Source organism: Amphiprion ocellaris, chromosome 17 (genome assembly GCF_022539595.1).
Source record: "Amphiprion ocellaris isolate individual 3 ecotype Okinawa chromosome 17, ASM2253959v1, whole genome shotgun sequence".
NCBI lineage: Eukaryota > Metazoa > Chordata > Actinopteri > Pomacentridae > Amphiprion > Amphiprion ocellaris.
The window spans coordinates 18427440-18441125 of record NC_072782.1 but is presented as its reverse complement, the minus strand read 5'-3'; the positions used below and the strand labels follow the sequence as shown (position 1 = coordinate 18441125).

The following is a 13686-nucleotide window of genomic DNA, read 5'->3' as shown; positions in this document are numbered from 1 at the left end:
TTACAGGAGTTTATACATTTATCTTGATAATGTAAAGCAAAGTTATGAACATGACCACACCACCCACAGTGAGGTTTCTGTGTTCACACACCTGCAACCTGAATATTCAGGTGTGCCAAAGCCCCAGTTTGATAAAGCCGTCAGGAAGGAACCGATTTCATACAAGAGAAACCAAATAACTTATTTTGGCTCGTGTGGACACACGATTCCCGGACATGCCTGAGATATCTCACTGAGGTTTTTATCTCCACGTGTTTCCAATTGGAGCTGTGCTGTTACGTCACTCTGCTGTCCAGCCACCCTGAAGAGACTACGCTTTTAAAGCTGCTGTGGAAAGAGATGGAAGCAATGCATGGACAGATGGAATATTTTGCTCTTACGAGCGCTTATGGAGTTTCCAGTCAAGGAAAATAGCAGCTCACTGTGGTGAAATCACGTGCAGATTACTAGAGTGCAAACCAAATGTCTAGCTTTAAAGTATCCGACACTTGGTGGAAGCATATGGATCTTAATAGTACACCATTTTTTTTCTGTTGAATATGTCAAGCACGCCCCAAAAAAAGCTCAGTGTCAGTGCGGATCTGGAGGGACACGTGGATTTTTGGTAGTCTTCACTGCTATACATTAGCTTCTCTGTGCAATCAGAGAAGTCTGAGGTGAGTTTGAATCCCACAGAGGGAGCAGCTACGAGCATCTGGCCACTTCAAGGCCATCAACAGGCACATGGAGGCAGATGTTTAACATGCACACACAGGAGAAAGGCTTGGATACTGAACTCAATCTGCTAGAAGGCTGTAAGTTCTTTTGAAATGTTCAATACTTTATAAAAATTGGAATTATGAGGAATCAAGATGCGCAGAATTTTCTATACGTCTCGGGTGTTACCAACACTGGAACATATGGTGGCTCTACATATTTCTTAAATTTTTACAACCTGGAAAAAAAACAGGCTTTTTTCACACTACTCACTACTACGCCGCAACTTGAAAAATCTATTTCACCATGCTAAATGTATCTTCCAACAACTTGCTGAAAATAATGATTTCAATGAATATCACAACCCTGAGTTTAGAATTGGTTCATTTTCTCCAACTGAACTACACGCTAGATTAGTTCATGGACCATCAAAAAGCTGAAAGTCTGCTGATTCATTCTGCTTCTTTAAAGTTTGTGATGCTAATAAATGGTGGAATTCTGGCCATTTTGGGAATTTTAGGGTTAAAAAATTAAGCCAAAGCACTCAAACAGTCAACATTTCCATTAATAAACAATTAAAAATCAAGCAAAACTTTGAATTAATTCAAAAATTTTGAACAAAGTACAAGTAAACAATAGCTTAAATTTGACGAGAAAGTGCTTCATTGCTAGCCCTTAGCATTTCAATACTCCATGCGAATGCCAAAATCATCTGGCAGTTCAGTATCGTACTGAAGATGCTATAAGTAGTTTTCTGAAAGGACAATGCTTCATTGTTCAGCTGCTTACAATCTTTTACTATAGCATATCTTCACTCTCAACCTCACTATCTTATTCCTACATTTGACACCAATCCATTTATTTAATATGACAGTTAAGGTCAAGAGACAGATAAATTTGCCCCAGCGAGGTCACGCCACATCATTTTTATCCATTATGCTCTTGTCAGCAGCAGTTGTAGTTCACCATATCTTAGTGTGGGAGTGTTGTCTCTGTGGCATATTTGTTAATTTATGTACTTTCTTTGGAGTAGCGCTGGAGCATAAACACACGGATGTGTTGGAGGTGAGGAAATCCCAACACTGAGCCCTGGTGGAAGTAAGACAGGAGCGTGGGAAAGAAAGAAGCAGGGGAAAGGAATAAGGGTGAATAATGAAGAACTGAGTGCGGAGCAGACCCACAGCTCATGGTCAGCAGAGAGCACACCTGCGAGAGGTGTGGCGGCCACAGAGGCACCAAAGACGTATAACACCTCAGACCGAGAGGAAAAGTTGTGGTGAAACAAGCTGTATGAGGGGGAAAAAGAAAACAACCTCATTTATCCCAAGACTCTTTTTTTTAGCCCAAATACATACAGAGAGCATAATAAAAACATAGCAGAGCAGTGTACACATGAACACATGTGGATCTGGGCACACAAAACATCCACACCTCTGTTTGATCCCCGTGTGAGTGGTTTGTATAATCTGACTAAGTGTCAGTCTGGTTTGAGACGGAGCAGAAGTTGCTCTGGCAGGAGGAACCTGGTTGTTCTTCAGCTGTGCTTGTGTGGAGGAAGGCGAAGGTCAACAATCCCTCATCTTCTCATATTGACCATAACAGCCGTCGTATGGCGAGTTTGTGGCATGAGGGTTAAGAGGGTGACGGAAAACAAAGACCATCTGACATATCACAGCCTGGCCTCAAAGTGGGTGGTCAGCCAGACCGCCACAGACGACCAGGGCTCCACTGGATCTCATGATGAGATTACTCTGTGCTGTTTGCCACAAACTGCCCGTTTTGACTCCATCTGCATGTTAATCTGTTAGCAATTAAATATCAGCTTGTGCTGTTTAAGTTGAAGATTAAAGAGGGCGAGGAGCAGCAGCAAAACAGTGATAGCATCCATTACAGTGTGCTCATAACAACACAGCAACAATGACTACTGTTTGTTATGAGGACACCAAAACAGAAAAACCTGTTTCGGCATGACCCTGCAAACAGAACTCCTGAGTTTTTATCTTGAGCAGAGCATTTCTCTTGTCTCTAATGCATACCTGACCAAAACAGTGTGTTTTACTCATACAAGCCTCATGCAGAATGTGGTACAACACATTTTTTTGCTGTGCTACCACCACAAGTCAGTCAGGATGAACTCTAATTAGTTCAGTGATCCTCTGACTTAATCTAGTGCTATCATCATAAGGTCAAAATTGTAAAGTAAAACTTGTCCATCTTATGTTTACTGCTAATTACCACATCTCAGCTAGCATAAAGACTGCATTGGTAAACATTTGTAAGTTTCAAACAGACTTCCATACACTTCCTAACTTGCAAAAGTACTTTTATTCACAATATTTCTGTGCTAAATCTTCATTGGATAAATGGCTTGTTACATAGAGAAGCCATCGTCTACAGAGAGTGGCTTAAATCTGTGACTTCCCCACTACTAGTTAAGTGGCCATGCACAGAGAAGCCTCTAGTCTCCAATCAGTAACTGGCGTACAGAAGCTCAGATAGATCAAAACTACTTTGAAAAGGGTGGAAAAAAAGTGTTTTAATGTCAGATTTAAGTTATTTTATCTACATAGGTTGTTTTCTTTGAGGAGAGCATTTTGTACACCAACATCACCTTTAATCGTGCTCATTTAAATGGGAAAATCAATAAATCTTGATTACATTACATAAATTGAGCATCTCTACAACTGGAGCCTGCACATCAGCAAACTTTTTCTTTTACGTAATGTTTAAAAGAAATCAAGGTATTCAAGAGTCGTGGAAGATGATATTACGACCCGGCTGTCTAGGGTAACCGGACAGTAACAAAAAGAAAGCAAAACAATGCTGAGTTCCAGAAAGCAAGGGGGTTGAAAAGCAAATGAGTGCTACGGAAACAAAAGTAATAAACATAACCGAAAGTGACCTTCTCTATGATGTTACAAAACTGGGACAAAACAAAACAGATACAAAGAAAACTCTAAACCAAAGTACAAGGCAGCAGCACCCCTAACTAAAACTATCAAAAAACTCTCTCATCGAATTAGTTCACAAGTCACAGATCTCTAGCTAGCTTCTTCCCCCACAAGCACAAATTTTCACAACTAGTAACAAATGTTCATGGGCAGCTCAGTCTCTCCTAAATACAAACTGCTGCCGGACGCTGGCATGAATGAGGCTTTTGAGGTCCACCTGGCACCATGGTTGGAGGACGTTGTTTGTCCAGGACCAATCCATCTACGGCTCGTTTGGTTGTAGGTGGGGCAAAACCTCGAAGGTGTGGCGGACGAAGGTTTTTAACAGGCTCACAGCTGTTCATAATACTAATCATCACAAAGGAGGACCAGCGCAGTGGCCCAGCAGACCATGCAAATTTTCGTTTGGCATCAAGGACCATGAAAGCTGTAGCACGTGTTTGAACGAAGCTAACTTCACTGCGATATGACTATTATACATGTGCACATCACAATGTCAATGCTGAATCAATGTATCATGCAGCCCTAATAGCATTGTTTTGATGCATTTACATGACACTGTCTTTGATTTCCCTGCCTTACTTATAAATGTACTTCTCAAAGTTGTGGTAAAGTAGTGAAACAGAGATAATTTTCATCTGTCTTCTGGTTATTGCATTCAACAACGTCTGATCCAATCTGAAGGAAATATCTCCAACATTTCAGGTATAATGTTAATTTGTTCATCAATGTTGCTTTAAAAAGTTGCTGTTTGGGAACTGGCTCGATCTCCTGATGTGCCCTTGAACACATCAACAGTTTCAGTCAGCTTGAAACCACAATATCATGCTGAAATAGTTTAATTTGGACAGCTTTTAAGGTGTAGAAATGGTTGGGAATGAAGAAAAACACAGAAAAGTTGTAGGTATATGTCTTATTCAAAATGAGTAAACCCTGATCCAGATTTACAGGATTTGCTCAGCCTCCTGTTAATCAAAGCACGAGTAGTGAAAAATGAAAATAGCCCACAAGCTGAAATATCGCTTTAAGAAATTAGGGGCCACATTCTTCACACCTATTTCCTCTGACTGCTGATGGACTGGGGAGCCCTGAGGAGCCCACGCACTTCTCCCCTGTTTCCCACTGTTACAAGAGCTGCAGAGTTTGGGGCCCTCAGGCCTAACACTGTCTCCATTATGCCTAACCATTTCCAGCCCCACCTCAGCCCTGCAAACAGCCCCAGGGTCCATAACGCAGGGGGTCTCAGGAGAAAAGTCCTTCCACTTCCAATCCTATTTTCTAGGCCAGACTCAGGAAATCAGTCACTCTGCTGAGCTAGGTGGATGGTATTTGACCCTCCTCTTCTCCGGAGGGCCAAAAGCATTGTTCTCACTGTGTTTTGTGCTCGGGATGAGTGCAGTTTAATCCTAACTTCCCCGTGGCGCTGACCTGCTGCTCCCAGCCGAGTTCCCACTATAACACAAAACAAGACGACTCCCCTGCAAGCTGAGACCTCGCTGGCTGCTTTATCCAAACGCCCCTGGGGGCAGAGCCATGGCTGTTGTGGGCACTTGGTGCTTAACTTGATACTCCGCTCACAATCAAAAGTAAGCACTGCTGAGGAACGATGGCACTCGGACTCTCTCTCACTTGAGTTTTGGATAATAAAAGTATCAAGTGATATCATCTCCGCTCTCAGGCCTCCGGCAAAACACAGCATGCGTAGGAGACGGAGACGAATGAGGGGAGTGAAAAGGAGATGCTGTGGACAGAAAGAAGAGGTGGGAAGCTGAGAAATGAAGCGTGTTGCTATTGTCGGACCAGTTTCGGGGGGAGTAACGTGAGATGTGTAGGTGCTTTCACTTGCAGACAAAGAGATGAGTGTCAGAGAGTCATGCGTCTCTTATGAAATCCTCACAAAAACCTGTCCATGCCAGATTATAGCACAGCAGCATCCTGCAGACACAATAGGAAAGATCTGTCTGAATTAGAGCTGACATGGGAGGATATATAAGGACTGTCATGTCTCACATGTCCACAATAAATGAGTCATGGATAGCTGCTGAGAAGATAAAGATAGACACAAAATGGTCCAGATTGAAATAAAACAGTTTGAACTCATCAATTTAAATATGAAACTTTGCATTTCTGTGTTTAACCCTCTGAACCCCAAAACCCACCAGGGGATCTGAAAGGTATGTTATCTTTTAAGAAATGCTGAAATTACACAACTTATCAGAGCCAAAAACTATAAATACATAAAGAATCCCAATGATCTTTGACTTCATCATGTGGGACTTTCATTTTGTCAGAAAATCTAAGCTCAGCTCATTTAAATCAAACCAAATCTAGGCTTTAATGTGGGATCTTTCATTTAAACCACTGTTTAAAAAATACTGCCCAAAAACATTATGTACGAACAAGATTATACAAAAAACATAAAAATTCTCATTTCTCAGCATTGTGAAGTCTTGGTTGACTCAACTGTTACCAACACTCACGTGACAAAAATTCAGGAACTTTTCAGATGAACTGCAGGCTGTGTGTACAGCAGATAGAAGACAGAAACAAATTAACATTTTTCTAGCATTGGCAACACCTGTGGGCTCTTGGAAATATGTTCTAGTCAAGGTTGTGCTGTTTCATAGAGGAGCTGGACTTCATATTGAGCCCACAGTGAGTAAAAATGTGGCAGGAGCAGAAAACACCCGGAAACATACAGCATAAAGACAAAGGGGACTCAGTCAAAAACAAGGATGAGATAACAGGAAGTGAGCCGTTGACATGAAGTCTCTCTATTTTAGGAGCAAAGTGACAGACGATTATTGTGTTTATTATGTTAACGGGGGCTTTCCACTTTGAAATGACCTTCACAGGTGGTCCCTGCTCAATATCTGCCATTCCATTGTTTTCCTCCATATTGGAAAAACATACCCCCCTGCCCCGACACCCCCAGCTTCCTCCTTCACCCTGATAAATATGCGGGACAGATTTCAAGAGTCAGCAAAGCAGACAATGAAAACACAGAGTGAACTTGAAGCAGCTGAAGATGCTGTTTGACCTTTGACGTTCAAGGTGCAGAGCAGTGATACAGAGACAGAAGTGTTTATATCAGATACATCAAGCCAGATTTGTTGGAGTTTTAAAACAATACATTGTAGCTTCATGAAGGTTATAATGTTGAGTTTTAATCTGAATGGTTCAGAAAGATATTGATTTGACTTTGTAGCCAATCTAAGGACTGCAGGTTGCAGTACTGTTATATAATAATAACATTTAGTTGATTTACAATGCTCTCAAAAATATGTCAACAGCGGACTAAAACTGATGCTTATGCTACTTTAAGCAGCAATTCAAAATGTATATACTTGCTGCAAACACTGAATTTTGGTATTTTGTTAAATTTAACTATATGTATCAAAACAGCTTTGAATTAACTAATATATATCCAAGGTTTTATGTACACACACATACAAATACATATACAGGATACACAGATATAGATAGGTAGTGAGATATACTAATATATCCATAAAATGTTTTCATACAAATACTATTTAAATTTCACTCTACTGTTAAAATACATTTGAAGGCTGCTGTATACGAATCAGTTAAAACTATATATTTAAACACTGTCTCTGTTTAAAACAAAATAATTCAGTTTTTCTGTAAATTAAAGAGTCAAAAATTACCATAACTTAGACCAAGAGCTCTCCAAAACAAGTTAAATGAAAACTGAACGGAGTAACCTTTGCATTTTGGGACTTTTTTTTACATGCACATCTACTGTCAGTTCACAATTTAGTGGGTAACTTTATCTCCATGTGTGACAATAATCATCCAGATAAATAAATCTAACAAAGAAAAAACAGTCTTTGGTGAACTTACAGACACGTCCAGCCTGTGTTTAGAGGCTACATGTTAAAATGACCTTGTTTTAATGTGTCAATAGCCAAAGTCTCATTTCAAAGTTTATGCATTCTCTGATGAAAAATAACGATGAAATAAACAAAACTGTTCTAACTTTACAGATTAGTTTATGTTGCACATCCAAAATACTGATAGTCAGAGGCAGATTTAGAATTAAGGATTTGAGGGTGTTTAAAGGTGTTAGGTAACACCTGCCTGGAACAATGAGACCATGGGAACAGCTTCCATTTCCACCCGTAACATAAAGGAGGCAGGAACCCCAATAATATCATCACATGAATCACAGGAAGCCATGTTTCTGTTTGTTTTGTTTTGCTGCAGAAGGAAAGCTTCACATGTCAGTGGGCTAAAGACTGCAGATGAAAATAAAGGACATGTGACGAGACATGAAAACACCGACCTTTTGTGTGGAATCCGGTGGTGGACGCAGAGACAAATCTCCTCAGTTGAATCCAGGTGATGTAAGAGTCCTCTCAGCTCCTCTCAACCTGCAGAGATCACAGCAACAATGCGGTGATGAATCCAAATCACAAAAACACACCGTCTCCAGAGAGCAACAGTTCAGTCATTGTTGGCTCCCCAACAATAACAAGCATCCTTTTCTCATTGCTCATTGGTATTTTCCATCTAAAGCTGAGACTGAGGAGCAGCTGCACCTGGAGAAACCTTTAAACTGTTTCACATGTCCATAAAAAACGAGAAGAGACGCTGATGTCTGCATCCCTCATTTGGGTCCCGGTGGCGCAGTTGCATAATGTCGAGCACAAAAAACGCATTGTAAGTGGGATAAGTCATAAGCTCTGTGCATAAGGTGTAAATAACCACAATCTGCTTTCCCACATCCTAATTTTTACTCTGACATCAGCACAGATCTGCTGGTTAATAACCAACCACAGCTCGATGCAGCACGGACGTCTTCAAGCTAATTTGTGTGAATTTTTCCCTCCTGATTGTGAAGTTTCTGGCTTCTACTCTTCCAGCTAGTGACATTTTCCCCGCACCGCACAGTGAAGATACAATGTGATTACTCTAATCTTGTGATCAGATCAGATTAGTGAACTTTTGCTATGGTAATTTCCCTGTAAAGGTTAAAGCTGCACTGAGCAACATTTTTATACCAATAATGGATCAAATTACTACACATAATTTGACAGATATCATTCATAAGGGGTTTCGATATAACTGTGAATTGAATTTTAAGCAAACTTTTAAAAAGGAGCCACAAATGGAAAAAAAACCCATAAAAAATAAAAATAAGGCTCAAGTCTTACTGCTCTCAAATCCCTCTAGAAAAAGATTAAGTTAATCCTTATGAGGTCAAAAACACAAGAGTAAAAACGTCTTTTTCTTTTTTCTGTCACAAAACATATGAATTATTTAGGTGGGCTGTTTCAACTAACTTTTTCTAATCCAAGACTCACAAGTATGCATAAAAGCACATTATAGAAATACAGTGATGCAACATTTTAGCACCTTTCAGTTCATTGTTTTGGTTGTACATTGGTTGTTTTGTTGTAATCCAGCCACACCAGGTGGAGATAAATCCACTGTATGACACCACTGCAATGGCAAACAGCAAAAGTGAGCAGCTAGCTGGTAAATATAAGGCTGTTTTCCACTACAGGGTCTTGATGGCTGTTTTGCTGCAACTTAAAAGTTTTTGTGTGTTTTAAACAGAAGACCTGCCCCTTTAGAACCTCTTTCAAGGTCTTTTTTTTTTCCAGGGGAGGTACTTTGGAGTGGCCCTGAAAAACTGCTGTGTGGGTTTTAATTCAAAGAATGTCAATAAAGAAAAAGTAGGTAAAATTTCTCACACCGAGGTGACTTTTTTCCCTGCTACAAACTGCACCATAACATTCTGGGTAAGTCAAATCACCACTACAAATAATAATAAATCATTACAACTGATCCCTGTAGCAAGAAAGCAATCACCACTTCAGAGCAAACAAATTAAAACGCAACAGCAGCACTGACGGTAATCAAACATGTCCCTGTTGTCAGCAGCAGATTCTGGTTTCTCTGCCCGTCACATAGTAATAGCACCCATACGTCTCCTCGGCTGTAGATAATTAACTAATGGATGACTCTCTTTCCTTTTACTCGGCTCTGTTGAGGCCTTTTAGTGAATATTGTCCAGAGAGTGCAGCGATCGAGTCAATAGTCTGATTTAACAGGATTAAAAAGAAATGCTCTTAGAGGATGAATGGTCACCAAAAAGACTGGTGCATCTTAGGCCTTGTCCACACGTAGCAGGGTTTTTGTAAAACCGAATATCCTGTCCCCTCCGTCTAGAAAAAAACTTACGTACACACCACCTTGTTTTTAGAAAAAAACTTCATCCACACCTAACCGCATAAGTGCGTTTTTCAGCACATTCATAAGCATGCCGGACCTTTAGGTGGCAGTAGTTCCCCAAATCCTAGCAAGGTGGTGGAGAATAACCGTCCTTAACGTCGTCCTTCGCCTGTGTTGTTGAATGTGGAGCAGTATCTGGGCTTGTAAAAACAAGCAAGTAAAAAGCGCCTGTACAAGAAACAGCATCCAAAACCTTGTGAGAGCATCCATACTGTTACTGAATGTAAACACAGGTCGCATATGTGACGTAAGAACATATTTTGTCACAGGCGGTGACGTTTCGAAACGCAAAACCCCGGTTACTGATGTCCACATGCAGACGCATAAAACAGAGAATTCGTAAATCTTCACTTTAGTCGGAGTTTTTAAAAAGAATCGTTTTTGATGACGTAAATCTGCGTTTTCGTGTGGATGATAGGCCGAATCGTAGAAAAATATCTTCGTTTTGTGAGATACCCGGCTACGTGTGGACAAGGCCTCAGACAAACACTGGAGGTTTTTTGGTGATTTGTGCAGACAGAGGAATGATGACGTGACAATGAAGCACACTGTTTCTCTGGTGATATTTGACTGACAAGGTGCTTAATCTATCAGTGATCCAGAGAGGGGCCTCACGGGCCACTTAGTGCTGCTCAGTGGATTCCAGGCTGGTAAATATCCAAATTCTTAAAGCTCCACTGCTGGCAAATTATTTACTAAGGCATTCATTCACACTCTCTTACAGGGGCTCTCTGACACAGCTGCAATAAAACAACAGGTGAAGTGATGTTCCCAAGTGGAGGGCATGCACTTTAATCGATGACTGTGAAATGCTTGTGGGAGGGTGATCACTAAAACAGGGCTAATGGCAAGTTCCTTGATTAAAAATTTATCTGCTCCCCGCCGAGTCAGAAGGATGAGCAACCACCATCGGTAGAAAACAGCAGTATAGTAGCAACTGAAGCATTTATTCAGTTCAGTTCTGTAGCAGTCTAATGAGTCTGGTAATGAACAACCTTGGGTTTGAAGAGTCATTTTGGAGAATTGTGAAATAAATAAAGGAGGTCAATTGGATTCTTGTACTGTAGAAATTTTAGAAGTACCATTATTTGTATGATTGTTATGTATGAGCATGATTCAGTAAAGGGCCACATATGAATTGTGTTAGTAATCATGAACAAAGTTGGCCTTAAAGGTGCAAAAATGAATTTCAATGTTGTTGTTGTTTTTCTGCAGTCGCCCAGCAAGGAGACAACTGCCTTTGCAGCAAAAGAAATCACGAGCAGTGACCAAATTTGTGGTGAAAGCTCTTCAACCTTTCTACACAATAGAACCTCTTTGTTTTAGATATCACACTGAGTGAAATAATCCCCCATTCCATAGGGGACCTGAAAATACTCTGATTTGATCATATGCTGGTAAACAGCAGCAGGTGTGGACAAAAATTCCCTGATGTCTGTCGTAGCACCAATTGTGCTTTGTTTTTATTTAACGTAATGTTTAAAAAAAGAAATATGATGTAATCAAATAACGTGTTGAAAAACTGGCAGTATTTCGCCACAGAAAGTTGCAATACGGTCAAAATAACACATGGTTCACACAGTAGCTCCAATGTAATCACAGTGATTTTCTCTAGACGGGATATCAACATCTAGTCCTACACAACAGATTCACATTAATAAACTAGAAAAGCACTCAGAGAGCGCAGTACTCCGTCAAGGCTGTTCATTCCCTCATATTGCATTGTCAGAAATGCTGCCTTTATTTTTAGAAATGCAGCATTTGCTTATCAGTTATTGATGATCAGAAATCATGGCAACATAGAATGTGACCATTTAATATAGATGTACTCACAAACTAAATGACGTTGCGCTGAGCACAGGCGTGTGTTATGCATGTGTATGTTATGTATGGATACCGAATTGCATGACTTAAATATGTAGCGGGCGGCGGAAATTGATAGGACTCGGAAACACCCCCATGATTTAATCAATTGTTCCTTGTATCATTTCCAACGGATAAGTCCCAATAAGTCCGAAGCGGTTTGTAATGGGATCGCAATCATAAGATCATAAGTGTTCACTTGTAGTCATAGTAACAGTGCCATTATCTTGCAATGATACAGAAATCTTTAACAAATCCATGGATCCAGACTATAAGCTGCATCACTCCTAAAATCTAATCACTTGGTCCTTGTGTCATTTCTGACCTTCCCTGCAAATTTCATCCAAATCCGTTTTTGAGTAATGTTGCTAACAGACGGACAGACAAACCAGCACCAATCGTCACATAACTCCACCGCGTTGCTTGGCGGAGTAACCAGATGTTAGTATACTACTTCAGTTGTATGCAACTGGGACCCAACACTAATTTCACATGTATTGTGGTTTGGTTTGACTGTTTATTAGTAATTTTATATGACTTCAGAATCAGAATATGTTGAAAGAAAATTAGAAGCTCTACTTTACAATTACGTTTCATGCAAGGAGTAAAGAAGGTGGAGTTACATGGCTGGAAATGAAGAACATTACATTAATAGTAGACCATGTTTACCATCAGCAGACTGATGTTCTGAGTTCTGTTTTGTCCTCAGGAGAACCTCTGCAATGTAAATCCATGTTGGGCATTTTCCAAATTGCCACAGCTAAGGGGATTTTCCCCAGCTGCTACAATCCCACTACTATTTTTGTCTTCTAAAGTGATGCCAAAAAAAATGCCCCAACACGCATTTAACTTGGGAATACCTCTGAGTTGAGGTGCCGGTATTTGGTGCTCAGCTGTTGAACCTTTCCACAGCTGGGGGCGGCCTGTTATGCGGAGACTGTAGGCATGTTCACTGCAGCCAGAACCACCACAAAAGGGTCTTTCTTATAGTGTTTAAGGGCTCTGGGAACAGGGGAGCTGGAAGGAAGGGACGCATGTGGGCTGCCGTCATTCAACGGAATAGCTTTAGGAACTTGCTTGCTTTGTTCCAGAGAGGTTAAATGTGCTAAAAGCATCTTCAGAACTCACCTATTATCAATTGTGTTAATCCCTCCAAATAAAAGGTGAACAAATATGGTTTTATAGATTTTTGTGTGCCAGACTATTTGTTGGCTATGAGCAATGACTGAATTTAGGTCGATTTTAATTGCAGGGATGAGAATGACAAATGGAAAAAAAACTCGGAAAATGTCTGCCGAAGCCTCCCCCCCCAAAAGCGCGTTGCAAAGCGCGTTGCCGAAAGATGTCGGCGGCGGGATGGCCATCACGGCGGGCGGCCATCACAAGCCTCGGCTCGCGACGCGTCGGCCGCTTGCCTACCCCCCTACAATTTTCTCAACGGATTTACACGATTCACAAAAACTATACTTTCGGCGGAAAAAAACTCGGAATTCCGCGGATCCGCGGAAAATTCTCATCCCTGTAATTGGTCGATTTTAATTGTATTAATCGCTCACGTAATTGGATTAATCGCTCACGTAACTTTTCAGTCTCAAAAGGCAACAATTTTATGGTCACAAATGTGAGGATTTGCTGCTTTTTATGGACTTACATTGACAAAAAATAATATTTGAGGATTTTGGATGACAAAACAAGACATTTATGTCTATCGTAAAAGTGAAAATTTGCTGCTTTTCATTGACTTACATTAAAGAAAACTAATATTTTGGGGTTTTGGACATTTTTTGGGCAATACAAAACATTTTGCTAGCCAATCTTGTGCCCCAGGACAATGTAAATGTAATGCTTTCCATATTCTTAAATTTTAAAAACAATATCTTGGGGTTTTGGATGATTCTTAGGACATAACACA

General features: G+C 40.5%; 1 protein-coding gene across 1 annotated transcript in view; it reads right to left on the bottom strand.

Annotated features, from left to right (window-relative positions):
* The window catches only part of lhfpl2a (LHFPL tetraspan subfamily member 2a), a 56816-nt gene that overhangs the window by 25614 nt on the left and 17516 nt on the right, over positions 1 to 13686 (bottom strand). Inside the window, exon 2 of the mRNA XM_035949445.2 lies at positions 7957 to 8044. The gene's annotated coding sequence lies outside the window, so the exon portion shown is untranslated. The remainder of the gene's footprint in view (positions 1 to 7956; positions 8045 to 13686) is intronic.